This window comes from Odocoileus virginianus, chromosome 16 (assembly GCF_023699985.2).
Source record: "Odocoileus virginianus isolate 20LAN1187 ecotype Illinois chromosome 16, Ovbor_1.2, whole genome shotgun sequence".
In the NCBI taxonomy this organism is placed as follows: Eukaryota; Metazoa; Chordata; class Mammalia; order Artiodactyla; family Cervidae; genus Odocoileus; species Odocoileus virginianus.
This window is the reverse complement of record NC_069689.1, coordinates 20,171,259-20,198,334: the sequence shown is the minus strand read 5'-3', so window position 1 is coordinate 20,198,334 and position 27,076 is coordinate 20,171,259. Positions and strand designations below refer to the sequence as shown.

The 27,076-nt window shown below is 52.1% G+C and overlaps 1 protein-coding gene across 3 annotated transcripts in view; it reads right to left on the bottom strand.

Annotated features, from left to right (window-relative positions):
- Window positions 1-25,096, bottom strand: part of GPR68 (G protein-coupled receptor 68) — a 35,054-nt gene extending 9,958 nt beyond the window's left edge. The window contains exon 1 of one of the 3 annotated variants that reach the window (XM_070477951.1): window positions 24,597-25,096. The gene's annotated coding sequence lies outside the window, so the exon portion shown is untranslated. Of the gene's footprint in view, window positions 1-4,617; window positions 4,902-14,511; window positions 14,685-24,596 lie in introns of those variants that run through there. The other 2 variants (XM_070477952.1, XM_020875979.2) reach the window with 2 other exon arrangements.
- Between the last annotated feature and the right edge of the window lie 1,980 nt (window positions 25,097-27,076).

Sequence of the window (27,076 nt, the reverse complement as noted above, 5' to 3'; positions counted from 1 at the left end):
TGACCTGTTCTTTTCACTCAACACACACACACTGCGCCTCCTCCATGGTTTTGACCCCCCAACACTGATGACTCCCAGATGTCCTCCCCACCCCCCAGGGGGAAGGCTTACAGAACCAGCTTCCTCTTGCCACATAGGGCATGCTTAGGGGGGCCGCCCTGCGTCCACTGTCTCCTCCACCAGTCTGTTCTTGGAGGTAGCCTCTCCACCAGCCCAGTCTCTTGTGTTGGATGGCTGTGTTGGTTGGTTGATCTTTATCTTCATCCACAGCATCCACTCAATTACTCAGTTCTACTGTTTCCAAATCTTAAATATTTCCCACAGCCATCTCCTCCTCTTTAGCTCCCTCCCCAGTGCCCCAGATTGGCTTGGTCAAAGCTTCCTCCCCAGAATCAATGCATGGTCTCCTACGGGATTCCCTGTCTCCATCTCACCATCCTCAAAGCCATCTTCTAAAACACAAATCTAACCTAATCACTCCTGCTTCAAACCCTTCAATGGCTCTCCAATCATCCATCCACTCACCGACCAGAGCAGATGCTTACTGAGTATCTATTATATGGAAGGCGCTGCACTAGACACTGGCCCCTAGGGTAGCTCAAGTTGCTTTTAGTCTTATGGGAGACGGGAAAAGAAAAGAGAGGATTAGCTCCTAAGGAGAGTACAAGACATTAAGTTCTGAGTTCATAGGAGGTGACTTAGCCAGAAAAGCCTTTCTAAGCAGCATGATACTCTAAGATCAGGAGAAGAGAGAGGGGCAGCCAAGGAAGAAAAGAGTTTCTGCCTGTGGAAACAATACATTCTTACAGGCAAATGCCAGATAGAGAGAGAGAGTGCGCATCTGTAAGGAACTGAATGTGAAGAGGGTATGACCAGAGAGGGGACAAGCAGCTACAGAAATATTACTGAATCCATGCTGGCTCTGCTCACCGCACGACAGGCCAAAGAATCAGAGATGAGGTGTAGAGACAAGGAATATGACTTTATTCAGAGACCTGGCTGACCGAAGATGGCAGACTAATGTCTCTAAACAACCATCTTGTCGGGGCCTGGATGCCAGTTTTTTTTTATAGAACCAGAGAGAAAAGGGCTGAGGAACTCAAGTCAAAAGGCAGAATAAAGAGGGAGAGGCAGTAAGAAAGTAAAATAAAATGGGTCTTCAGTCTTGCAAAACATCTCCGGGAAGGGGTGTGTTAATCTCTTCCTTCCTGCAGCCTTCACAGGTGGGCAAGGTCAGAGTATCTCCCTGTGAGCTACAAAGGCACTGCAGTTTAACAGTGAGGCAGAGGGACAGAGTCCTCTGAGGCAGGCTATTATGTATGAAGATAATAACAAAAGCAATGAAAAGCAAGTCAAAGAAAGAGTTCCATCATGGAGTCAGAATTAGCTTCTCCCTGGAACAGGAACTGCTGACTAATTAGAAGGAGCTGAGCACAGTCAGGGACAAATCTGACATGTATCTCAGTGCTTGGTCCTCATAATTTCCCCTAAATTATTTGTTAAAATGGATGGATGCACGGAGAGGTAGGTGGGTTGGGTGGATGGACACAGGAGTAGGCAGATGAATAAGATGGGTAAATAGAAGGATAAGGGGGTAGATGGACAGATGGGTGAGTAAATGGGTGGGTAGATGGGTGGGTGCATGAATGGATGAGTAGAGGGTTTTGAGGTCAGGTGCTGGGACAGACGTTGGAGAGATCATTAACTCATTAACGGAAGCAGAAGAGTGAGAGGGAGGAATCATTATGGGCTCCTCTTCAGCCTGGGCAACTGTTTAAGTTACCTGAGCTGGCCGCAGAGGATCCTGCTTTGTCACCCAGGCCTTATAACAGCCAGCTCTTCCTTCTGCCACTCCCGGAGGAAAGGTACCCCTCCATGGAAACTGCATTTTGCCACTAGTGTCCCCTCTCTACCTGCTCTCCACAGAAAGCCTGCTCCCCAACAAAAGCAAAGGCACAGTGGATGCACGGTGTTCTGTAAATGGAAAAATGCGGCTGGGACAAAAGGACCAGGCCATACCAGGTAAGAGCCTTCCACGTGCCAGGAACATTTCTGCACATTCATTCTCTCTCTCACCACTACTCTCACCAGTGCCCATTGTCCAGATGAAAAACTGAGTCTGCTCAAGATTCTAAATCCGTGTGGGGCCCTGAGGAGCTTGCAGGCACGAAAGACTTTTTTTGTCCCCCGCTTTCTTACAGGCAAGACTCCAGCCTCCACGATCATCCCTTAGTTCCGAAGGGCAGATTTGAACAGTTGCTAATCAAGAGAGGGGCAGCGGAGAAACCACCTCAGGCAAGATTATACTGGAGGAGAGAAGCTCATCGTTAGGAGACTGACCACCTGAGATGAAGTTAAGGGTGTGAAGGCAGGAGAAGGGGACAACAGAGGATGATATGGCTGGAAGGCATCACCAGCTCAATGGACATGAATTTGAGCAAATTCTGGGAGATTGTGAAGGACAGGGAAGCCTGGAGTGCTACCGTCCATGGGGTTGCAGAGAGTCGGACACGACTGAGCGACTGAATGACTGAACGACTGAACAATGAAAATAGGCCCTGCTCATACCTAATCTTATCAGAGACCTCACCCTTGAACCACTAATAAAAAACCCTTCATCAAATCCTCTGGGGCTGCGACACATAGTTTTTCAAGGTGAGAGCCCCCAGTGTCCCTCTTTGTCTGGCAAAGTGATACAGTTATCCGTTTGTGTGTGTGTGGCAGTCACTCAGACATGTCCAACTCTTCATAACTCCATGGACTGTAGCCCGCCAGGCTCCTCTAATCATGGGATTTTCCAGGCGAGAATACTGGAGTGGATCGCCATTGCCTTCTCCAGGGGATCTTCCCGTCTCAGGGATCGAACCCAGGTCTCCTGCATTGCAGGCAGATGCTTTACTGTCTTAGTCACCAGGGAAGCCCTTTATCCTTTTCTACTTCACCCAAACCTCTGTCTCCAGGATTCAATTCAGCTCCCGTGTAGAGAGAAGCTGAGCTTTCAGCAGTAATTCCGCAGCTGTGATCTAAGCCGGGGTTTCCATGGTGGCTCCGTGGTAAAGGAACCGCCTGCAATGCAGGACATGCAGGTTCGATCCCTGGGTCGGGAAAATCCCCTGGAGGAGGGAATGGCAACCCACTCCAGGATTCTTGCCCAGAAAATGCCGTGGACAGAAGAGCCTGGCGGGCTATAGTCCATGGGGTTGCAAGAGTCGAACTCAGCAACTAAACAACAACAACAAATGAGGCAAGCCAGGTTTTGAGCTCAGATTGGTCCATGCTTTCCTTTACATCACACTTTCTGATCATCACAGTTGTTACAGAGCAACCACTCCCCACTTCCAGGCTTTGCCAGGCTCCAGTTCATCCAGATGCCACCAGGAGGCCAACAGGCTTGGGCCTGGGCCAGCTCCACCCCCACCCCTCCACTTCCACCACACCTGGCATGCCAACCATTTTCTCACCGCTCAAGGAGAGGAACCTACTGTGTGACCAGGGCTTGGATCCCCAAGGTGGAGGGGGTTGGGACAAAGAATCAAAACACAGAGCCACTGTGTCTGCCTCACGTTACCATTCAGCTAAGAAACTGAGGGCCTTCCCTGGTGGCTCAGTGGTTAAAAACAAAAAAATCCCGCCTGCCAATGCAGGTTCGATTCCTGGGTTGGGAAGAGTCCCTGGAGAAGGAAATGGCACCCCACTCCAGTATTCTTGCCTGGGAAATCCCATGGACAGAGGAGCCTGGCAGGCTACAGTCCATGGAGTTTTGAAAGAATCAAACACCACTTAGTGATTAAACAAGAAACTGAGACACTACATGTGAAGCAACCCAACACCTAAGAGCAAACCTTTAGACAAATGCCCATCGGCATAGAGGCCTCCAAGGACTTGGACATCCAAGAGCAGTTAAATCCCCAAAGGCAGGAAGGGCTTCTGACTCGAGCTGGGAGCCCCATGCATGTTCTAGGCCAAAAGTGCCAGTGCTGCTGAGCAGGTGCATAAACAGTGGTCTAATCTGTCACCCCTCTCTTCCGAGTGGTGGCTTGATCGCACACCCACAGTCACTCACGGGCTGGGCAGCTCTGCTGAGGTAGCCACCAGCACAGTGAGCTGGGGATTTCCTCCGAGCTGGGGATTTCCTCCGTGCCCAGCTTCCCTTCCCTTTGGCTGGTCAAACTTCCACACGCTTTAAACACTTCCTAAAAGTGCCCTTTTCAGAGGCCGTTGATGTCTCCTTCTGGGGCGGGAGGAGAATCAGACTGCATTTTCCCCTTAGTCCCCAGCTTTTCCCTAAATGGCCTCACTCCAGCAAAAGCAAGGAGACAACCTCAGTTCTAAAGCCCTCGTCACTGTTTCAACATTCAATTCCATCGGGAGCTCACAAAGGCACTGTGAGTGGGTGGGGCTGGCACTGTGAACCTATTTCACAGAACCTGAAGCCCAGAGTGGCTAACCTAGTTGCTCATGTCCATACAGTAAATTGGGTGGATCTGAATCCAGAACCCAGGCCACTAGGCAACAACCCGCTGCCTTTGAGCTCTTTCCATCCTAAATCACAGCAAGGAATGCACTTGACACATAGAGACACCAGAGACACATGGACCCGGAGCAGTACTTACTTACCTTATCACTGGTGATGCACTCGGATCATTTCTACCCTATTTTGTTTTTCTAAGGATCGTGAGCTGACCAGCTCTTGTGTCAGGATCCCACCCCTGTCTGCCCAGGCTCCAGGCCCCAGGAAGGGGACGGTCGCTGCTGCCAGGTGGGGAGGAGCAGACAGCGAGGCAGGGAGCGGCAGCCTCGGGAGATCTGGGTCCTCTCAGACTCTGCGGGCCGGCCTGAGCTCAGCCCTCAAACCTCCACCAGCCGGCTTCCTCCGGTGCTTGCAGAGGAAGGACCCCGCAGCCAGGACCCAAGCTTCCCCTCCCGCGATTTCCCGAAGGCCACGCCCCCGACAGGCCACGCCCCCCCAGCTCAGTCTAGAAAATCCCAGCGGGAGGCTCTGCCCATTCCCGAGCCGAGGCAGGATCATGTGAACTCGGAGCTGGTGTCAGGCTGGGTGGCTGTTGAGGAAAGCTCGCCCACCACTGGATGAAGGCGGTGGGACAGCTCCCTCCAGGCGCCCTAAGCCTGCCTTCCATACACCCCAGACATAGTAGACGACCTTGCTGAGAATGCTAAAGCCTCCATTAGGGGCAGGGACTCCAAGGATTTGGGGGGATTCAGGAGGAGCCGGGTGTGCTAATTCTACCCACGCAACCACCTTTGAGCACCTGCAAGACACTAAGAAATTCAGGATGTTGAACCCCTGAGCCAGAGGTCTTGATTTGAGCCAGACAGGCTGACGCTCAGAAAACTAGAAAGTACCACAGACCTGCCTGCCAACGCAGGAGACCGGGGTTCAATTCCTGGGTTGGGAAGATCCCTCGGAGGAGGAAGTGGCAACCCACTCCAGTACTCTTGCCTGGAAAATCCCATGGACGGAGGAGCCTGGTGGGCTCCAGTCCATGGGGTCACAAAGAGTCGGACACAACTGATCGACTAAACAATAACGACAGACACGAGAGAGACAGGACAGCAGACACGGTGGAGGAAGCTGACTGTTTCCACTCCTTCAGCAGCCAGCATCTGGGTCAGTGGGTCACAACTACATGAGCCAAAAACTGGGCAGCTTATAAAAAATACCACCACTGCCCGGGCCCCTCCCCAGACGAATTAAATCATATTTTCTGGAGATGAGAGCGACTAGCACTTCACTTCAATCTTAAGTTGCAGCATTCAAGATCTTCAGTCCTCATGGTGGCATGTGGGATATTTAGTTGCGGCATGCAGAATCCAGTTCCCTGACTAGGGATTGAACCTGGGCCCCGACTCACTGGAAAAGACCCTGATGCTGGGAAAGATTGAGGGCAGGAGAAAAAGGGGACAACAGAGGATGAGATGGTTGGATGGCATCACTGACTGAGTGGACATGAGTTTGAGCAGACTTCAGGAGATTAATGAAGGACAGGGAAGCCTGCAGGCATGCTGTAGTCCATGGGTTTGCAAAGAATTGGACATGACTTAGCAACTGAACAACAACCCTGCATTGGGGGCATACAGCCTTATCCTCTGGACCACCAGGGAAGTCTTGAGCACCCATGTTTTTAAACAGCAGGGCCCCGAGTGGCTCTGGCTTCATGGGGTCTTCTGGCTCTCAGGACCATTTCCTAAACTCCCTCAGCCCAGCAGAGCCGACAGGATCCCTGGAGGTGACCTAGCCCAGCCTGTTCCCTTTACAGATGGGGAAGCTCAGGCCCAAAGGGGCAAAGGCTCTAGACACGTCTTACTAAGTGATAGAGCCATGATTCTCCAAATGGCCTGCCGTGCTATTTCAGTTTAACCTCCTCTCTCCGTGGAGTCTCCTTGGAAGCTGACTGCAAGAACATTGCTGGAGTCAGAAAACCGATATCCACCACGGGGGTTGGGGGTGGGGGACTGAGGATGTGCATTCTCTATTTTGTTGGGTGATTTGTGATTTCATATTCTCCAGGGAGTGAACTGCTACAGTCCTACTGGGAGGCTGTACTGGTAGCGGGCCCAGGAAAAATGCTCCTCTGTGGGGCCTCCAAGCAAATGCTCCTCCTCTGTCCAGTACAGCAGAAGCCTTGTCACAGTGCAGCAGTGTGTGTGGACACAGAGTGGAGAAGTCTGTGGGCTCTTCCTGATGCCGTATGAAAGGACAGATGGGGAAGGAGTGCAAGATTGACCTAAGCGTAAAAATCTGGCTACCCTCAGGACACACCCAGCAAAGAGAGCACCCCTGACTCTCTTTACAGGGTGGCCCAGCCTAACAGGATGCATACACACAGGCTGTCTATACCATCAGCATCCATGCCTGCAGGACCACTGATGGCAGTGGGTACCCCACTTTCGCCAGGGACCTCCCATCTCCCTTCCTATTGGGCCTTTGGAACTGCAGATGGAGAGATGACACTGACTTCAGATCATTGAGCCCAGATCCTCTGTGAAATGCCCGCTCAGGAAGAGAAAAAAGAACCTGTGTGTATTCTACTTTGGTGCTGATTTTTTTTTTTCTTTAATATAAAACAGGAAGGAAGGACTAGAAACCACGATGACATCAAGCACCAAGCAGTGGTCTGATGTGTCCTACAGACTCCATCGTAACCTCAGTCCCCCCACAACTTCTCCAAGTAAACCTACAACCAAGTAAAAGCAGCGAGCTTGTGATTAAAATACCACCTCAGGAGAAGCCCACCTCTCCCCGTTCAGACTTCTCTCCTTAAGCCTAAAGTGGGCATAATGTCGGAGCTGCCACCGTTGAGAGGGAGGCATCTGGTGAGGGGTGAGAATGCCTGAGTCCTCTAGGATTCCAGGGCTGCCTCTGTGGCTCTTTCCTGCCTGGAGAGACATAAGGGCCGAAATTGGGCCAGGCTTACCGCCTGAATTCATTGGCTCAGTCTCTCTCTTCCAGCCTCAGGAGAGCAGTCATGAAGCGCTGTAGACCCACTGGGATGACAGCCCCGGAAACCTGGATGAGCCCCCTTCTGCACTGTGCTTAGTCGTTCAGTCGTGTCTGACTCTTTGTGACCCCATGGACTGTAGCCCGCCAGGCTCCTCTGTCCATGGGGATTCTCCAGGCAAGAATACTGGAGTGGGTTGCCATGCCCTCCTCCAGGGGATCTTCCCAAGCCAGGGATCGAGCCCAGGTTTCCCGCATTGCAGATGGATTCTTTACCATCGGAGCCACCAGGGAAACCCAGGATGAGCCCTGGGCATCTCTATTGTGTCCTCAGCATAAACACCTGCTTCACGAACCCAGAGGCTTGGAAGGGCTGGTGGACTTTTCTGGGCTGCTCTAGAGGTCACCAAGAGGGTAACAGGGCCTCAGACCAGAAAGCCTTTGGGCATCTACTGCCGCTCCCCTAGAGGTCCAGACAGCCTGGGAGTCATCAGAGGCAGGGTTCTGGAGTGGGCCCTGAGCTGGTGACAGAATGCAAGCTCCTCCAGCACATGGCAGTCACACAGAGCGGTTAAGAACAGAAACTCTGGGCCAGACTGTGGAGGTTAAGTCCTCATGCTGCTACTTACCATGTGACCTTGAGAAACTCCATTCTTGGATGACCAATTGGCACTTGTGAGAATCAAAGATGAGGTCCAGCAAATGCCTGGCACATAGTAGGTCAGTGGTAGTGAGGATGCAGTGATGATGAGAATGGTGGTGGTGATGGTGATGGCCCCACTCCCTTGAGCTGGAAGGTCCTGCCCCTCCATCTGAGTCTCCCTAGAGAGGGTTAAGGATGGGCAGGCCAGCTTGGTAGGATGCTTGTCATGGTGTCCACTGTATTCCCCACAGGTACTCTACTGATATGGGGCTAGCTGGGGTAAAGGTCTTGGAGGCTCCCCCAAGGGCCCCGAAAAATAGAAGAAACGTCTATCATGAGATGTCTGCTGTTTGACTGCAGGGAAGACTTGTGCACTGAAAACTGGTCTTGGCCTTCCCAGCCTCACACTGCAGCACACACCTGCATCAGAGGAGCTGATGCAAGGCACTGCACTGCTCTAAGTTCCAAGTGGCCATGTATGAATTAGGATGGCTTCAAGGACCCAGAGAAGGACCAGCAGAGAACCTCCCATAATGCCTGGCTCTGCTGTCCTCCCTCGTGGGGTCAGAAAAGGGGCGGGAGCAGCTCAGGATCAGGGAGCACAGGAAGTGCCATTTTGGGAGCATGTGCTGAGTGCCTTCCAAATGTCTCCCGTTTTAACCTTCACCTCCACTCTCTTTGACAGGCAAGGCAACTGAGACTCAGAGGGGCCCAGCATCTTGCCCAGGGTCACACAGCAGGCAAAATGCAGTGCGGTTTGACTCCAAAGAGAGGGCTCTAGACTAGCTTCCTGTTGCTGCTGAAACAAATTACCACAAACTTAGCTTAAGACAACACACATTTCTTATAGTCTGGTGGCCAAAAGTGGGTCTTAACGAGGGCTTCTCTCTGCTCAGTGGTGAAGAATCTGCCTGCCAATGCAGGAGACATCAGTTCGATCCCTAGTCTGGGAGGATCCCACATACCTTGGAGCCACTAAGCCCATAAGCCACAACTACCGAGCTCTAGAGCCTGGGAGCTGCAACTACTGAAGCCTGAGCACCCTAGAGCCCATGCTCTGCAAGAAGAGAAGCTATTGCAATAAGAAGCCCTCACACCACAACTAGAGAGTGGCCCGCACAGCAACTGAAGACGCAGCACAGCCAAAAGGACATAAATAAAATTATTCAAAAAACAAAAAAGTTGGGACTTCCCTGGTGGTCCAGTGGTTAAGACTCCGTACTTAGAAAATGCAGGGGAACTAAGGTCCCACATATTGCAAGGTGTGGTCAAAAAAAAAAAAAAAGTGGGTCTTGCTGGGCTAAAATCAAAGTGTCAGCAGGCCTGCCTTTCCTCTGGAGGGTATGGGGGAAAACCCACTTCCTTGCCTTTTCCAGCTTCTAAAGGCTTCTGGCATCCCTTGGCTTGTGCCCCTTTCTGCCTCCAAAGCCAGCAGTGGCAGGCTGAGTCCATCTCACATTGCACCGCACTTACTTCTGCTCCTATCTTCACATCTCCTTCTCTGCCCGCCCCCCCCCCGCCCCAGCCCCCTCTCCCTATTACGGGCCCTGTGATCACACTGGGCCCACCTAGATAATCCAGGACAATCTCCCTATTTGAAGGTCAGCTGATTAGCAACCTTAATTCCACCTGCTACCTTAATGTCCTTTTGGCATGTAAGGTAACATATTCACAGACTTCAGAGATCAGGAACTGGACATCACATGGGGGCCATTATTCTGTCTACCACAACCCCCACGTTGTATTTAAGGCCCTGTGAGCAGCACTTCTCAAATGTCACTAAGTCTTGTCCGATTCTTTGTGACCCCATGAACTGTAGCCCAGCAGGCTTCTCTGTCCATGGGATTTCCCAGCCAAGAATCCTAGAGTGGGTTGCCATTTCCTGCCCTAGGGGATCTTCCCCACCTGCACTGGCAGGCAGGTTCTTTACCACTGACCCACCAGGGAAGCCCCCCCAGAAGCTGTACTTTGACCAATTCCCTTGGGTTTTTCTGACACACACCAATTTGAAAACCACTGTTTTAAGGGTGACTCAAATGCCACTTCCTCCACACAGCCCTCGCTGACACCCACGGGATAAGCAAACCTCCCTCCCCATCCCATCCCGTGGCATTAACCAGAGCCTTCCTTGGGTTCTTTTCATCCCTACCTGGCCAACTTGCCCTTCGGAGTGGAGATGCCTGGGTGCTTGATCACTATGGCTGCCAGGGAGCTAGGAGCAGAGCTCCTCATACAGACAGAAGGTGGCCTGTGAGGTCAGAATGATAAATGGACATGGGACAAGGCCACTTGTCCATGGGTGGTTACATGCTTTGAGCTTCCCACAATGTGCAAGGCACTGTGCTTCCATAAAGTGCCTTGATAATGCCACACAGCAACCCTGACAGGAAATTATTATCCCACTGAAGACACCAAGGATCACCTGGCTGGCAACGGGCAGCGCTGGGATTCAAGTCAAGGTCTGAGTTAATTGTATTTTAATAATTCCCCAGGCAGTGCATGGGAATTTGTATGATTATGTCTTATGCCCATCTCTCCCTCCAGACAGCAAGCTGCATAAGAAGGGAGAAACTGGGTCTATTTTGTTTTCTGTTGGAGAGAAGGTGGTTTGGTCCAAAAGAAAGAAAAGAAAGTGAAGTCACTCAGTCGTGTCCAACTCTTTGCGACCCCGTGGTATGTAGCCCACCAGGCTGCTCTCCATGGGATTTCCCAGGCAAGAGTACTGGAGTGGGTAGCCATTTCCTTCTCCAGGGGATCTTCCTGACCCAGGGATTGAACCTGGGTCTCCGCATTGTAGGCAGATGCTTTACTGTCTGAGGCACAAGGGAAGTCCGAAAGGCACAAGGAAAATGTGTTGGACGTTGGAATGAATGATCTAAACCCCATTTCTTTCTGCGGTCTGCCTGGAAGGCCAGCATGGCTGAAACTGAAGTTAGGACCTAACAAACTGGGGGAGGCAGTCAGGATATGGATGGGGCAACAGGAAGAAGGTCGGTTTTGACTCCCAGGGCGTGTGCGTGGGTCTGTTTGTGAAAATGCATTACAACAGAAACCCGAAAGACAGACTCTGGTCTCTCTTTGGAGAATCTGTCTGTCTGAGAAGGTCTGAGCTGTCTGGGCCATCCTTCCCGTTCTGAGGCCAGAGCACAAACCACAGGCCACAAGGTTGCCATGACAACCCTCCCCGCACCTGCCTCTCCCACCAGCTTCCTGCCTCTAGCCCCAGAGTGCTCCAACCCATCAATTAATAACCTAATAGTGTCTGACAACAATCACTCCAAACACCCAGGCAGCAACCCTCTTGAGAAACAGACTTCTCCAGGGAGCAAGAGCTACAAAGATGCTCGTTACAGTCAGTCTGGGCCACCTGCTAAAATCTAGTTTTCTGAATTCAAATGACTCTCTCTTTCTGGCTTCTTCCTCTTGTTTTAAGGGTATGGGGTTGGCAGAGCTGATGACTGAAGCCTCAGAGGTTCCAGGGAAACAGACTCTAGAGAAGCTGCCACGCAGCATGCCTGTTCCCTCAACCCAGAATCAGACCCAGAGAAACTGATCCTGACCAAACGGGTTCTGGGATAAGGCCCTAGTCATGGATGGTTGTATCCCTGCTGGTCTTCTCCTAGGAGAAGCCTACATCTTCTGCAAAGATTAATTAATTTGTCACCATGGCACTCAGAAAAAAACAAAACAAAACAAAGGAAAGACTTTCAAGTTGTGGTAGATTCAAGATGGTTGGAAATTATGTGATATTCTTCTCGTGGAGAGAGATGTCAGTCCCCTCCCCTTGAATCTAGGTGGACTCTGTGACTAGTGACCTGTAAAATGATCCAGAAGCTACACTGTATCAGCTTCTGAGTCCAAGTCTAAAGAGACTGGGGGCTCCCTCTCCCTGTCTCTTGGGATAGTAGCTCTTGAAACCTAGGCGCCATGCTGTGAGAAAGCCCGAGTAGCCTCAGAGAGGCCCACTGAGAGGAACCTAGACCCTGGGCGACAGCCCCAGCTGACAGCCAGAATCAACTGGCTTACCACACAAATGTGTGATTTTTGAAGAAGACCCTCTAGCCCCAGCTGGGCCATCTCAGCTGATGCTGCAAGGAGTAGAAAAAAGCTATATCCACCAAGCTGTGACCAAATTGCAGATTCGTGAGCAAAACAGGTGAGTTATTTTAAGCCACTATCTTTTAAAGTGGTTTTTTAACAAAAGATAAATGGAACACGTCTTTTTTTTCCCCCCTGCAAAATCATGGAAGGACTTTTTACAGTGTGTGAGGTAGGTATAATAATCTCCATTTTCCCCATGAGATATGAAGCTTCAGTTTGCCTACAAAGATCCTATAGTCAAAGCTGTGGTTTTTCTAGTAGTCATGTACGGATGTGAGAGTTGGACCATAAAGAAGGCTGAGGAAGAACTGATGCTTTTGAACTGTGGTGTTAGAGAAGACTCTTGAGTGTCCCTTGGACAGCAAGGAGGTCAAACCAGTCAATCCTAAAGGAAATCAACCCTGAATACTCACTGGAAGGACTGATGCTGAAGCTGAAGCTCCAATAGTCTGGCCACGTGATGCAAAGAGCTGACTCAGGGCAAGACTGAAGAAAAAGACCCTGATGCTTGGAAAGACTTAGAGCAGGAGGAGAAGGGGACGACAGAGGATGAGATGGTTGGATGGCATCACCAACTCGATGGGCACGAGTCTGAGTGAGCTGTGGGAGATGGTGAAGGACAGGGAAGCCTGGCGTGCTACAGTCCATGGGGTTGCAAAGAGTCTGACGTGACTGAGAGATGGAACAACTCTAAGGCTCAGAGAGCTAAGGTATCATTTGAGACCAGCCCGATAGGAAGGATGAAACTGTTTTCCACTCTTTGTTTGCTGTTCAATGAGTCTTCTTTCTCTACAATGTGTGCCGTACCCAGAGGGTGCAATATAATAGTAACAACATGAATACTCAGAGTTGGGGCTTCGTAGTGGTCCAGTGGTTAAGAATCTATTTTCCAGTCAACACAGGGGATATGAGTTTGGCTCTTGGTCAGGGAATTAAGACCCCACATGCTGCAACCATTGAGCCTGGGCACGCTAGAGTCCACGCACCACAACCAGAGAGAAACCTGCATGCCCCAAGGAAGATCTCAAGTGCCACAACTAAGACCTGATGCAGCCAAATAAATAAATAAATATTTTAAAAGAAAAAGAAGAAGAAGAATACTCTGCGCTAACATTTAGGGAGGACTGCAAAGCTTTCAAGGCAGGATCCTTACCTGCATGATCTCATGCTCTAGGAAGTATACTGTATTATCATACTCATTCACAGATGGGGCTACTGAGGCTTAAAAGGAGGGTATGTGACTTGTCCAAGGTAAGAGCTCTAAGTGGAAGAGTCCAGATTTGAACCCACAATGTCTCGTTCTGAAACTAGGCTCTTGTGGGCAGATATTCTCATCTGTACGGCCTAAAGCATCCATACTGCTCCAGCCCTGCTTCCTCTGTTAGGCTCAGGAATTCTCTTCCCTCCTTCCTTCTTCTGGAAACTCATGTGCGTTGGTGGGCGGCGGGGGTGAAGCCAAACCCTAACCATATCATCTCAGCTTTGCAACCATTCCCATATCTTTTTCTGTTCTCACAACGCTTCTGTGAAGTAGCAGCTAGTAGTCATCTCCAGTTTACAGACGCTCAGCCACAGTAAGTGACCTTCCCAAAGCCACACAGCCTCTGGCTCCAAGTCCGTGCTCTCTCCTCGGTCCACCGCTAAACCCCAAAGAGCCTTCCCGTGCGGCGCGCGGTTCTCCAGCTCCAGGACTAACTGGGCCGGCTTCATTGCAGGCCGAGATCCAGGCCAACCAGCCACCTCACCTGGCATTTATTCGGCCAATCGCGGGCAGGTTCCCCCCTCCCCTCGGTGGCAGGGGGGCTTATTCTGGCCCCTGTGATCCCGCCCTATGCTTGATGGAGCTGCCCGTCGCGGGAGAGGAACCGCGCGTAGATTTGGGGCAAGGCAAGGAAAGCCTTTGTGGAGCACCTGTGCCTTGCAGCTCAAGGAGGAGACGGGTTAGCTGTCTTTTTTTTTTTTTTCGGGGTGATGGGGAGGCGGCCGGGGGAAGGCAGTAATTACCAGGTGGCTACGGAGCTAGCCCAGTGGGTGGCGGCAACCGCAGGCGGAGACATCCTGCCGGGCAGCCTCGCCGCTGCCGCGCCTGCCCGCCGCCGTCACGCACCCGCCCGGCCCCGGCTCTTGGCCTCCCCGCGCGCACGTGGGGCCCGGTTGCCCCCGACCCTCTCCGCGCGCTCGCGGGCCGCGCTGCGGGCGGCTCGGAGCTGGATGCCGGGAACCGGGAGCGGCCGCTGCCCGCACGCGCGCCGGCGACCCCAAGGCAGTGGGGAGGAGAGGACGGGTTCCGGGGATGGGGGGCACGTACCTGCGCTGCGAGAGGCCGGGGCGCAGTCACCCGCGTCTTTTTTACAGCCGGCGCGCGCCAGCGGGGTGGACACTGCGTCGGGGGCTGCTGACGGGGGTGGTCGGGGGAAGCCGGCGGCCCGCTTCCCGGTCAGACTCTCCTCCTCCTCGAATTTGGAGCCACAGCCTGCCCTCCCCCAAGCCCCTCCTCCCGCCCCCGTCGGGCACACCCAGCCTCGCCCCAGCTCCCTGCCTTTCTCTGCGACCACAGGCTTGGCGCCGGCCGGGAAGAGCCGCGGTCGGTCGCGCAGACCCGTCCTGGAGGCTCAGCTCTCCCCCACCCCCACTACTATTCTGCCCCCGGGGACAGGAGCCCGAGCCGCCAGCGCGGGGCTCACCCACCCTGGGCCCGGCTGCAAAAGCTCTAGGGTCCTTCTCCAGCCTCATCAGGAACCCCTAAGTAAGGAGAGCCCCTGAAACGACCCTTCTGTGCTGTTCACCTCTGTGTCCCCAGCGCCAGCACATCAGTAGCCTTTCAGTAGATTCAGTGTCCCCTGGCTGTCAGGGCCTCTCTCCAGCGCTCAGGGACTTCAGAAATGAGGCCCAGATAAAGGGGCGAGGTGTGTGTGTGTGTTGGGGGGGGGGGGGGGTCTGCCCTTGGGTTTGCTGTCTCCTGGATCCCTACACTGGTGCCTTAAACCGCCTGAGTGTGCCTGCAGCAGGGGTGGCCAGGGACAGCTCAGAGGACCTCCTACTGGTTTTGTTGAGAATGCAAGGTTGTTTCAGGGCCCTTTGCCCCACAAGCTCCCAACAAAAACATTAATAGTTATAACGCTGGGCTTTTGAGTATTAATACTTACGGGGTGCTTAGCACTGTTGTTAAGTACTTAAATGCATGAACTCATTTGATTCTCGCCGCTCTATGAGATAGATACTCTTATTTACTCTTATTATCCCCATTTTACACACCCGGGAATGAGGCACAGAGAGATCAAGTAACCTGCCAAAGGTCAGTCAGTCAGTTCAGTCGCTCAGTCGTGTCCGACTCTTTGCGACCCCACGGATTGCAGCACGCCAGGCTTCCCTGTCCATTACCAAATCCCAGAGCTTGCTCAAACTCATGTCCATCGAGTCAGTGATACCATCCAACCATCTCATCCTCTGTTGTCCCCTTCTCCTCCTGCCTTCAATCTTGCCCAGCATCAGGGTCTTTTGCAGTGAGTCAGCTCTTCACATCAGGTGGCCAAAGTATTGGAGCTTCAGCATCAGTCCTTCCAATGAACATTCAGGACTGATTTCCTTTAGGATGGACTGGTTGGATCTCCTTGCAATCCAAGGGACTCTCAAGAGTCTTCTCAAACGCCACAGTTCAAAAGCATCAATTCTTCAGCGCTCAGTTTTCTTTACCGTCCAACTCTCACATCCATACATGACTACTGGAAAAACCATAGCTTTGACTAGACTGACATTTGTCAACAAAATAATGTCTCTTGATTTTTTAAGTGGAGGCAAAGAAATCCAAACCCAGGCAGCTGAGTCCAGAGCCCCCATCACCACCTGCATCCTATCCCAAGTCACCCTTTGCTGGCCCCTCAGCATCTTCTCCTTCACATCTGCGCACCTTACCTCCTGTGTCCCTGTCCGCTCAGAAGACCTCCTGTCCTGCGTCCTGGACTCTTGCCACAGTTGTAAGACCGGAAACTCACCTGCCCTATCAGGTCTGCTTGGCTGTCCCAGGCAATTTGTGCTGAGTCCCACCCCTGCTCATTGGCTCCCTTCCCAGCATCCCTTGCACTGCCCATTGGGGTCACTGGCCCACAGCCATCTCTCTGCAGGACGCTCGTTCCCTGCCCCATACCTGGCTGAGAGCAGGGCACTCTGTTCCTGTTTGTGAACTGCGTGTCTGGGACTGGTTGCTGCAGGAGTCCATAGAAGCTCGTGTGGTTGGTGGTCAGATGGATGGTTGGGGGTTAGGGGTGGCCGGCAGCTGGAGTGCAGGCAGACAGAGGCAGACTGATGGCTCATTTTCTGCTAACTGCTCTGGGGGCTCAAAGCTCCACACTTCGTGACTGAGCCACTAGGTGAATCTCTGGAAGGAAATGGACTGTGGGCAGGAGGGCAGAAGATACCCTGGCAGGGGAGCAGGGAGAACAGAGGGAGGCGAGGCATTTTGCTTTTCCTGTTGGGCACATGCCCAGCAACCTCTCAGCAGGCTCTTTGCTGGTCCTCATTTTGAAATTCCTCCTTCTTGTGAAACCTTCACAAATGGAGTCTTCTGGACTAACTACTCATGCCACAAAAATGCACAGATAAACTTTTTTAAAGATTGTCATGCTGAAAGTGGTTGTTTACAGTTTGGCTTGGAGACCCAGAGTGCCTGAATTCCAGAGTGTGAATTCCGTCTCTGCACCTGTTAGTAGAGTAACCTTGAACAGATCCCTGGACTCCTCTGTGCTGGGTTCCCGGTGTGTGAAATGGGGACGCAGCTTCAAAAGGAGGTTGAGGTGATTGCACGAGTTAAATCAAGCCCTTAGCTCAGCACCTGGCACATACTAGGGTTCAGTAGATGTTAGGTGTTATTGTTGTTCACTCCAAATACCCTCTTATATATAGCTGTTATTATGGTCCATTCAAATACCTTCTTGGCTCTTACCCTTTGAATACTGTGGTTTTATTCTCTGCCTTTCGCAGATCAGGAAACTGAGTTTCAGTGCATTGCCTAAGGCCACTCAGTTTTGGGTGTCTGAGCCTGGCTGTGAAGCTGCTTCCTGCAGCAATTACATTCTGCCTCATCCTATCCCTCCTGGATAGAAGCGGGGTATTAAAGCCCATCATCAGTTGCTAGGTCCAGGATTCCGACTCTCAGGGGTACAGTGCTTGTGACGTAGAAAGTTTATTGCAAAGTGAATCCTGCGAGGGCTGTCATATTGCCCATTTCCAGGGGTGGGAACACACTATAATCTATCAGGTGGGGGCCTCTGTAGTGGGGCCATGTGGCAGTACTCTGTGGTCCTGCCTCCCTGCTTCTCTTTTTCTATCCTACAATCTCTGCTTACAGATGTCCAGACATATCTGGAACCTTTCACAGTCTTCAATTAAAACAAACTCCATTTCAACTCACACTTCATTTTTTAGTGTGATGGAACAGCATGGTACCTATGTTGTTGTTTAGTTGCTCAGTCGTGTCTGACTCTTTGCAACCCCATGGACTATAGCCTGCCAGGCTCCTCTGTCCATAGGGTTTTCCCAGGCAAGAGTAATGGAGTGGGTTGCCACTGCCTTCTTCTGGGGATCTTCCTGACCCAGGGATCACACCCACCTCTCCTGCACTGGCAAGCAGATTCTTTACCGCTGAGCCACCAGGGGAAGCCTTCATGGTACCTATACCGCTTACTTAAAGATCCAGAATAGGCCTGTGGAATAGGGGGATGGGCACTTCTGGCTCTCCCTGAGAAAATGCTAGGTTTGGAGAAGCAAAGAGATTCATTGCACAGCCTGCAGAGTCAGTGGCTTTTGGCTAGACTTTACTGTGTTTCTTGGTGTCAAGATGTACAGACCTTGGCAGGGTCAGCAGAATTTGTAAACAAAATCTGGCACTGGCCATATATAAACAACAGAGCTCATTTAGTTAAAATGAGGCATGTGTTGTTTTCCAGAACCTTTTGGGACCTAGAGAATGGTAAATTATGGCCCATGCTCTTGGAATGCTGATTTGAGATGCTGTGCTAATAACTGTCTTTCTTGCCCACAGAAATCCTCTCCCACATTGGGCTGGGCTCCAGAGATGCGGTCAGAATTTCTCCATAGCCGGTGCAAGTAACGATTATGTCCATGTCTTCTTTTTCAGTCTCTCGTAGGTTTTTGGCCTTGGCACTTTTTGGTCTTTTCCGGTGTCAAGCCCAAGGAGGCACGGTGGCAGGGGCTCAGAAGTGGCAGCTGATGGAAAGCATGGAAGAGCTGGTTGCCTCCATGCAGATCCATTCTTCACCCTTCTCCATCCTACTCTACTGACTATATCACAGGGTTCCCTCATTCTCTGGCTTCTCTGTTGGGTTGGGCAAGCGGAAGCACTCACTGGGATCAGAGGGTTGCCAGAGACTGGGATCAGGGGAGGCCAGCTCACTGCAGACTGGCCGTCCGTTTACTGCAGTCGTCAGCTCCTGCTGGAGTCTCTCCTGTGCTGTTCACCCCCTTCCTCCTCCAGGTCTGGGGACAGTAACAGCTCCCCAGAGATGCTAGTCTCGGGGTGCTGCACCATCCTGTGTTGGTTCCCTTAACCCTCCCCAATCCCTTGAAAACCGTCGCTGTGTCACCGTCTCCCCAGTCACCCTGCCGGAGTGGCCTCTGCTTTCTGCCGAGACGCTGGCTGGTGCAGATATGGGTGTTTCCAGATGTGTCCTCACAGTGAGCTCACACTAATGGAAGGATGTGTGCCTACTTCAGAATGTGTACAGACTATTTACTTAAAAACAACAACAACAACAAAAACTTACCGTTTTTTCAGTTCATTCTTCTAATTAGCACAGCTGGCCGGCCTCAGAGGAAATCTCTCTTTATCCCCCAAATGACGGGGCTGAGTCCCTAACTTCCTCACTTGGCTCCGACACTGGCTCATCTCGGCCCCAGGCCTCCTCTTGCAGACGCCCCTGCCCTGTGCTTCCTGTCGCTGGGAGCTTCCTAGCTCCTCCTCAAGGTGCGCAACTTTCGAGAAATACTCGTCACTGCTGAGTCCAGCAACTCCCAGGACGGTTTCAGGCAACAAGGGGCTGGTTTCTCTGAAAATGATCTTTTCTGGCATCAACCAACCACACACCAGCAGGCTCTGGCCTGAGCTGATTCATCAGTTGACTGAGGGCCTGATTAACGCCACAGTGTTGCTTCTGCCCCCATTCAGATCATCTGTGGGTGCTCAGACAGAGCGTGACTAACCTGGACACCTGAAGGCAGGAAAATCTGAGCTCAAGTCCAGCTGAAGCATCAGCACACACATCTGGAGAGCTGGGGAACCCGCGTGACGTTCCCAGCTAGGCTGTGGACTCCTGGAGGAGGCCTGCAGGCTGGGCTTGCTCAAGCTGAGTTGGGAGCATCTAAATGTCTGGGTTCAAATCCCAAATCTGTTGTGCTCTGGTTGTTAGAGCTCTGGCAAGTCTGAGCCCAGAGGCTCAGTTTCTTCTTTAAAATGGGGTTACTAATGAAGGTTGGTGTAAGAATGAAATATAACGGTGCTCTCAAGAAATCTGGTTGACCTAGAAAGTGGGAGCCCAGCCTCGCAAGTGCAAAGGGAGCAGATTATGCTGAGAAGGCACAAAAGAGGACTTGGCTGACTGAAGTGGGGTGAGACAGGGCAGGCTGGGGTTGATCAGCTTCTTGCTCGTGGAGAATGGGTAAAATCCTGGCTCTTCACACTGGCTGTGTGACCTCAGAAACTTACATGACCTCTATGTGCCTCAGTTTCCTCATCTGTGAAATGGGGATAGTAACAGTACCTCACAGAGTTGTTGTATTAAATGAGTTAATAAGAAAAAAATCCTTTACAACCATGACTACCTTTAGTGGGTGCTCAATAAATGTTAGGACACCCTCTTATTCAGTGCCTGCAGAAGGCTTATGTGTGCCCCTCTGGTTCAGGTTCCCAAACTCTTCCAGATTTAGCTGTCTGCAGCCCCTAAAAGGAACCCTTAGGGAGCATGCTTCAACTTCCCCGGATAAGCTTAGGTGCCTCTGATGGGGGGTGAGTGTTAGGTTGGGGAGAAAGGGCTGAAATGAGAGGAAACTGGCAAAGTATGTATAGTCTATGTGGTGTCTCACCCAGAAAATCTTGGTGAAAATTCTCCCAGTGTTGGGCTTCAGACCTTGCCTGGGCTGCTCCCAGGCTGTCGACTCGAATCCTGGGTTGATCATGGTGCCAGAGAAGGTAGCCTCAAAATGAGGAGATGCTCCCTGGAGCCAGACAGCCTGGGTTCAAACCCCAGCTCAGCCTCTTGCCAAGTTATTTAACCTCTTAGGGCGTCATCCATGAAGTGAGGTGGATAAGAATGGCACCTTCCTCCCAGAATATTGGGTAATGTGCTCTGAACAGTTCCGGGCCAAGCTTAAATACTCGGTAAATGTCAGCTACTGTTAATATACCACCACCCACAGTGTCCTCTGCCTACCAGGGGACAGCTGTTGTAGAAGGCAGAATAATGGTCTCTTTTGAGGATGCCCACGTCCTAATCCTTAGAACCTATATTGCCTTACATGGGGAAGGGAACTGTGCAGATGTGATAAAGTTAAGGATCTGGAGACGGGGAGATTATTCTGGGTTATCTGGGGGAGCCCAATGCAATCACAAGGGTGAAAGATGGAAGCAGAAGAGGGAGACTGTCAGAGTGGTGCGGAGTGGGAGAGACTGGACCAGCCATTGTTGGCTTTGAGGATGGGAGCTGGTTCCAAGAGCCGGGAAATGCAGGCCACTTCTAGAAGGTGAAAAAGGCAATGGAGTGGATTTTCTCCTATAGCCTCCACAATGGAACTCAGCCATGGATCCCATTTCTGACTTCTGGACTTGTTAAGATCATCAGCTCGTGTTGTTGGACATCACTGAGCTTGTGGTCAGATTGTTACAGCAGCAACAGGGAACTCTTACAGGTGCCGAGACAGCTGCATCCTTGAAGGAGGCACGGTGTGGAGTCACTCTGTGGTGGTTACTGAGCACCTGTGGCATCACCCCCTTCTTCTTGCCTTCTTGACATGTGGGGAACACACTGGACTCTGGAACTGAACTTCCCCGGGGCATAGGCACTGCCAGGGATGGACTATTAAGAGGCAGGATTGCTGAGGGTGGTTGAACAAAGCCTCCTGGGGAAGCAGAGCCCTCAGCAGGGCCTTGGAGGATGGAGCATGCTGAGTTTGACAGGAGGAAGAGAAAGGAAAGGCATGGCTGGAAGCAGCCCAGTAGGATCAAAGTCGAGGAGCTCAACCTAATGATTCATTAATTATTCATTCATCTGTTCATTTACCACCTGTGCTCCAGGCCCTGTGGGGGGTACCTGGATAGTGGAGTGAGTCAGATAGACCTGGTGGAAGCCAATATGCCATTACGATAAAACATGACAAGCCTTACAGCAGGACAAGACTGGCTTGTAAAGGGGGCACATCAGGATGGGTTTCCTAAAGAAAGAGAGAGAGCCTTCATCACAGGATGAGCTGAAGCTTTATAGCTTTAGGCTATCTGTGGTACTCTGCACTCCGCGGGTGCTGACTGATAGGAATTTAGCCATGTAAAGATTGTTATTCCCAGTCCAATTCTGTCCTAATCCATTTTATTACACGAAGGAGAAAGCCTCAGGTGGGTGCCGTTATTTCTCAAGCACCACTTTAATTCTTGCTAAGCTTCCCACGTGGCTCAGTGGCAAAGAATCTGCCTGCCAATACAGAAGATTCGGGTTTGATCCCTGGTCAGGAAGATCCCCTGGAGAAGGAAATGGCAACCCATTCCAGCACTGCCTGGGAAATCCTATGGATAGAAGAGCCATCAGGTCCCAAAGAGTCAGACACGACTGAGCAACCAAACAGCAACAACAATCTCCCTTTGTAACCTAGAGAGTCAGCCTCAGGTGTATTCTGCAGGTAACAGGTGCTAATTCAAGCTTAATACCACTGCTTTTTGTTTAATTACCTTCCTTTTGTGGCCAGGGGCGCTGATTTTCCATTTCTGGGAGTAGAACACAATTTCTATTAAATTTTTCTTAAATGTAAAGTATAATTTCCCTGGTGGTCTAGTGGCTAAGACTCCACATTCCCAATGCAGGGGGATAATAGTATAATAGAGCCATGAGTCGAGGGTTCTTTCTCTTGCCCTGGAGTTGACCACTGGGGTCCAGTTGAGGACAAAGAGGCAATAACTGTCCCTCAGCAATGGATCTGACCCGCCTTCAGGACCTCCCCATCCTAATCCCCACCCCTAACACACGCACACTCAGTACTCGGGAGGGCGGAGAAGGAACTGGGATCGGAGGTGAGCAGTGATTGGCTGTGAGATTCTCCAGAAGTCTCCTAGAGCTGGGGGTGGGGCTGCCCCAGCGAGGAGCCCAGGGAACTCGGTCTGCTCTGGCAGGGGACACGCAATCTGCTCAGGGTGCCTTTTGGGACAGGAAGAGACGAAACCTGGAGAGAGACAAGAGGCAGCCCCAGTGGACAGTGAGTGGCCTAACGCCCTCCAGTCATCATGCAGGGCTGTGTGGCTGAGTGGATGAGGAGGAGAAGAGCCGACATCTCCCAGGAGGACTGTCTGACAGCGGGGTGGGAGCCAGGAGCCATGGAGGAGACAGTGCTGCAGCCAAGGCTCCCAGGTCAGGGATTTGGCTAGCAGAGAGGCCCCAGTGCACCTCTGAGGAATTCTTGTTTTGTGCCCCTAAGGGAGCAGCAGGGCCAGTGCAGGCTGGCCGGTGAGAAGAGATGACCAAGGGCAAGGGGACCTCGTGCGGTAGGCTACATCATGGGACACAGACTCCTGTCCCTCTCTCTCCTGTCCCCAAGGCACTGAGGGAGCCAGGCCCTGGAGGAGTGGAGAAGGGTGGGAAGCTGTTCTCTCTTTAGAATGTGAGTTCTTAGACCCTCTTCATCATCCACTGGGGACCAGTTGGGGACCCTAGGCGTTATTCTGAAGTATCAGGGTTTGGACCCAAGGTAACAAAAAAAGTGATGGACTCTGCCCAAGAAACTGTGGAGGAGCACAGGGGAGATCTGAAAATAGAAGTGGCAAGTTTTAAGTTTCTATTACTCTGAATAGAGGTTCTGCAGTAACCCAGTCTCCAGAGTAAACTATTCAAAGGAAAACACCATAAGGGGCTTCCCTGGTGGTCCAGTGGCTAAGACACCACACTCCCAGTGCAGCTGGCCTGGGTTAGGTTCCTGGTCAGGGAACTAGATCCCACAAGGCGCCACTAAGAGTTCTCATGCCACAACTAAAGATCCTGCATGACACAACTAGGAAAAAAAAGATCAAAGGGAAAACATCATGCATATAATAACATGAAACGTGAATGGCTGAATTTTTGAAACTCTGATTCAGAAGGGAAGACTGGGACTGACACAGCAACTACAGTACTCTGCTAACAGCTATGATTGAAGGGTGATGGGCAGGAGGAGCCACACTGTGGGAGCCCAATGTACAAAAAGCATCTGATCAAGAGGAGGCAGTCAGGGCAGCCTTCCTGGAAGAGGTGTATTCTAAACTGAAGCCTGCAAGTGGACTAGGAGGTATCTTAGGAATTATCCCAATGACTGGTGTACATGGTGCTGTGGATACAGAAGGGGCCCTCTGAGGACTGATGGTGGGGATATGGGGGTCTCTAATTCGTCCGGGGTGTATGGCTGGGGACAGGTGTCCCGTAGTTAGCTTAGTCATCTGGGGCAAGAAGGAGAAGCAAGGTGTACGTCCCACCAGTCACTTCTTGAATTTGAGTCTGTATCCCCAGCTACAGTGTGAGTGGTCTGGGCAGGAACCAGCTCCCTCCACCTGGGGCTACCACGTAGTGGACAGCCGATGTGCTGAAGGGCAGGATGTATGGAAAGATCATTTGAGACAGTTACAGGAGATGACGCCTCTGACGCCAGGGGCCAGCAGGAGACACGAGATAGTAGTCAGCCCCTACTCACCTCCCTCTCAGAAAAGCGCCCAGCCTGGGACTGGGTCCTTGGACTCCTCTCCCAGGGCTCAAACCGACCCCCTCCCCGGGCCCTTCCCTCTTAGCTGCAGTTACCCAGGGTCGGGCCATGCCCCAGGGGAGCTGGACAGTTGGACAGTGTTAGACTCCGAGATCAGCCTCCGCGATCCCTGGACAGGGCAACCCCCTCTGGCCCGCAGCACCCCACACGCCACCCTCGCGGCATGCCCTCCGGGCGGTAGGACCTGGACCCCCACAGCACTATCAATTTGGACCCTGGAATGATAAGGACCTCCCTCCCCCAGGCCTTTGTCGGAGACTGGATTTTGCATTTTTCTTTACAGGTGGGCGGTGGGGACTGGGGGGTGGGGGACCGGCCTTGCTGAAGGTCGGTGGTCCCCTCGTCCGGGCGGCAGCCGCTGTCTCAGCTTTACCCGACCCATCCGCGCGCACTCACCTCTGTCGGGTCCGGGTGCCGGAGGCCAGGCCGCGGCTCCGTCCCGCTCGGCTGGGCCCGACGCCGGCGGGCGGGAGGGAAGGACTGCCGCGAGGCGGCGGCGGCGGCGGCGGGACCCGGGTCCGGCGGGGGCGTGGTGCGAAAGGCCCTGCGCTCCGGCTCCGGCTCCCGCTCGCCCGCGCGCCGCGCCGCCACCTGGAGGCGGAGGAGAGGGCGGAGGCTCGCGGCGGCCGGGGCGGCCAGGGCAGGGTGCGGCTTCCAGGAGGGCTCCTCAGGGCCATTGCTCTCCCGTGGGGAACGCGGAGGGGCCCGGAGGCTTCTCCTCCACCTGCTTATTTGGGGTCTCTTGCGGGGAGGGGCAGTGGGGAGCAGGTGGCCCGTTTGCTTCTGCCAGAGCTCAAGCTGCGTGTGTCGTGTGACTTGGTGAACTTGACCTCGGTGGGCTGGGCCCCAAAGCCCGAGCTTGGGAAGGGGAGGGCATTTCTGAGCCCTGCCCCGACCCCCCACCTCTTCCCAGGTCCCTCCCAGGCCCGCCAGGACCCTCCCTTCCCCCACTCCCCACCCCCGGGCTCCTGCCCGACTTCCTGTTGCCCACTCTCCACCCCCCGCCCTTTACAGAGGGAGAGGTCCCCCAGGCTGTCAGCCTCCCCAGGCCCACTCCTCCTGCACTAGCTCCGTGGAGAAGGGCAAGAAGAGAGAATGGAAGAAATGAGAAGCTGGAGGCAGCCTCCAGCCTTGACCCGAATGGCCTCTGTGTGTTGTGCGGAGGAACGCTGCGCACACCTGCGTCTGCCGGGACGGTCAGCTCTGCACACCAGCTGCTCTTCTCTCGGATTATCCTGCTTCTTGGCCCCTTCTTCTCAGTGGTTCTGTCTCATCTGTTTTTCAGCCCAGCCCTAAAAGGCAGTGCTCCCAGTGGTGCGTTGCAACCAACCTGTACTAGCTTGTGAGAGCAGGTTAGTGAATTTCTCAGAATTTTCCAAGCCAGTTGTTAAACATGGCCATCCTTAAAAACGAGTTTATGTAAATCTGCAAGTAATTTATGTTAAAAAACCATAGTAATAAACACTCAAAATGTGCCTCTTCTTGTTTTACTCTGTTACCTGTGCTTTTCAGGTTATTTGCACCTGTTTCCATCTGCATGGAGGCAATATATTACAGGGTACACTGCACGTCTCCTTCCACCTCTGTGGTTAGTGACACCATGGGTGCAGCTTGAAATCGGCCATGGCCAGAGTATTTCCGCCACGGAAATTGGCAAGTGTTACCAATCAGGGCTTGATTTATGTCTTCTGCAGTGTCTAGACTCTCTAGACTTGATTGAGAAAGTGATAGGGAAAATGTGAATAGTACAGATTAAATTTAGAGGTGTATTGGGTGAATATAGTATGTAGACTATATTTCTTTTTTTTTTTAATGTGCTATGTCTGTAAGCCATCACAATGTGAGCAGCACAAAAAAATTGAGGAAATTTGGCCAGCATTCAGCAACTACTACCTGACTGAGCAATTGCTCATGTCATCAGTGAGTGAAGTTCTGATATACATCTTTGGCGTGTTTCACTTTCATCTTACTTGCTAACATAAAACATCAACTGACATTCACATTGGAACTACACTCACTCATCTCTTGCAGGCATAGGCTGGCTATAAATACATAGGCTTGGCAAAAATCAGTGAGAGCATTCTAAGAGAATCCATTGACTGTATGGATTTTGTAATAAAAGTATGTATTTTATATATAGTTTATTTGTAAATTATGTCATACATAGTCCTTTATATCTGTAAATATGTGCATGTGTATGTATATTCCCTCACCCTGGTTGGTTGATAAGTATTTTGGCTGGATGTTTAATGTTGGCTGGTGCTTCCTAAGGTTTGCCCTATGCTTTCTCATTTTCTCACTTTAATGTATTCCACAGGGTAGCCCTTTGTCCCACGTGCATGCATGCTAAGTCACTTCAGTCATGTCCGATTCTTTGTGACCCTATGGACTGTAGCTCCTCTGTCCATGGGATTCTCCAGCAAAGAGTACTGGAGTGGGTTGCCATGCCCTCCTCCAGGGGATCTTTCTGACCCAGGGATCGAAACTGTCTCTTGCATCTCCTGCATTGGCATTTATCTCGTGTCTCCTGCATTTATCATTAGCGCCACCTGGGAGGGCCACAGATGATCCCAAGTCTCCCTCCAGGCAACAGTGGGCATGAAAATCCAGTGGCCACTTGGATATTTCCCAGACACTTGGTCACATGTCTCCCAGGCCAGTGCAGAGAGGGTGGGGCCTGGGAGCGCAGAAGCAGCATGATCTGCGGTGCCCCCCTCAGCAACAGGGCCCAGGGTACCGTCCAGAGGACCATCCCCTGGGGCTGGCAGTGTATGAGTGAGGTGTGGAGCCAACTGATGGAGTGATGGATAGGGTATGGGGAGGAGAGGGGGGCGTCAAAGGCTGTCTGGAGGGACGAGATGGGGGAGGACAGGGAA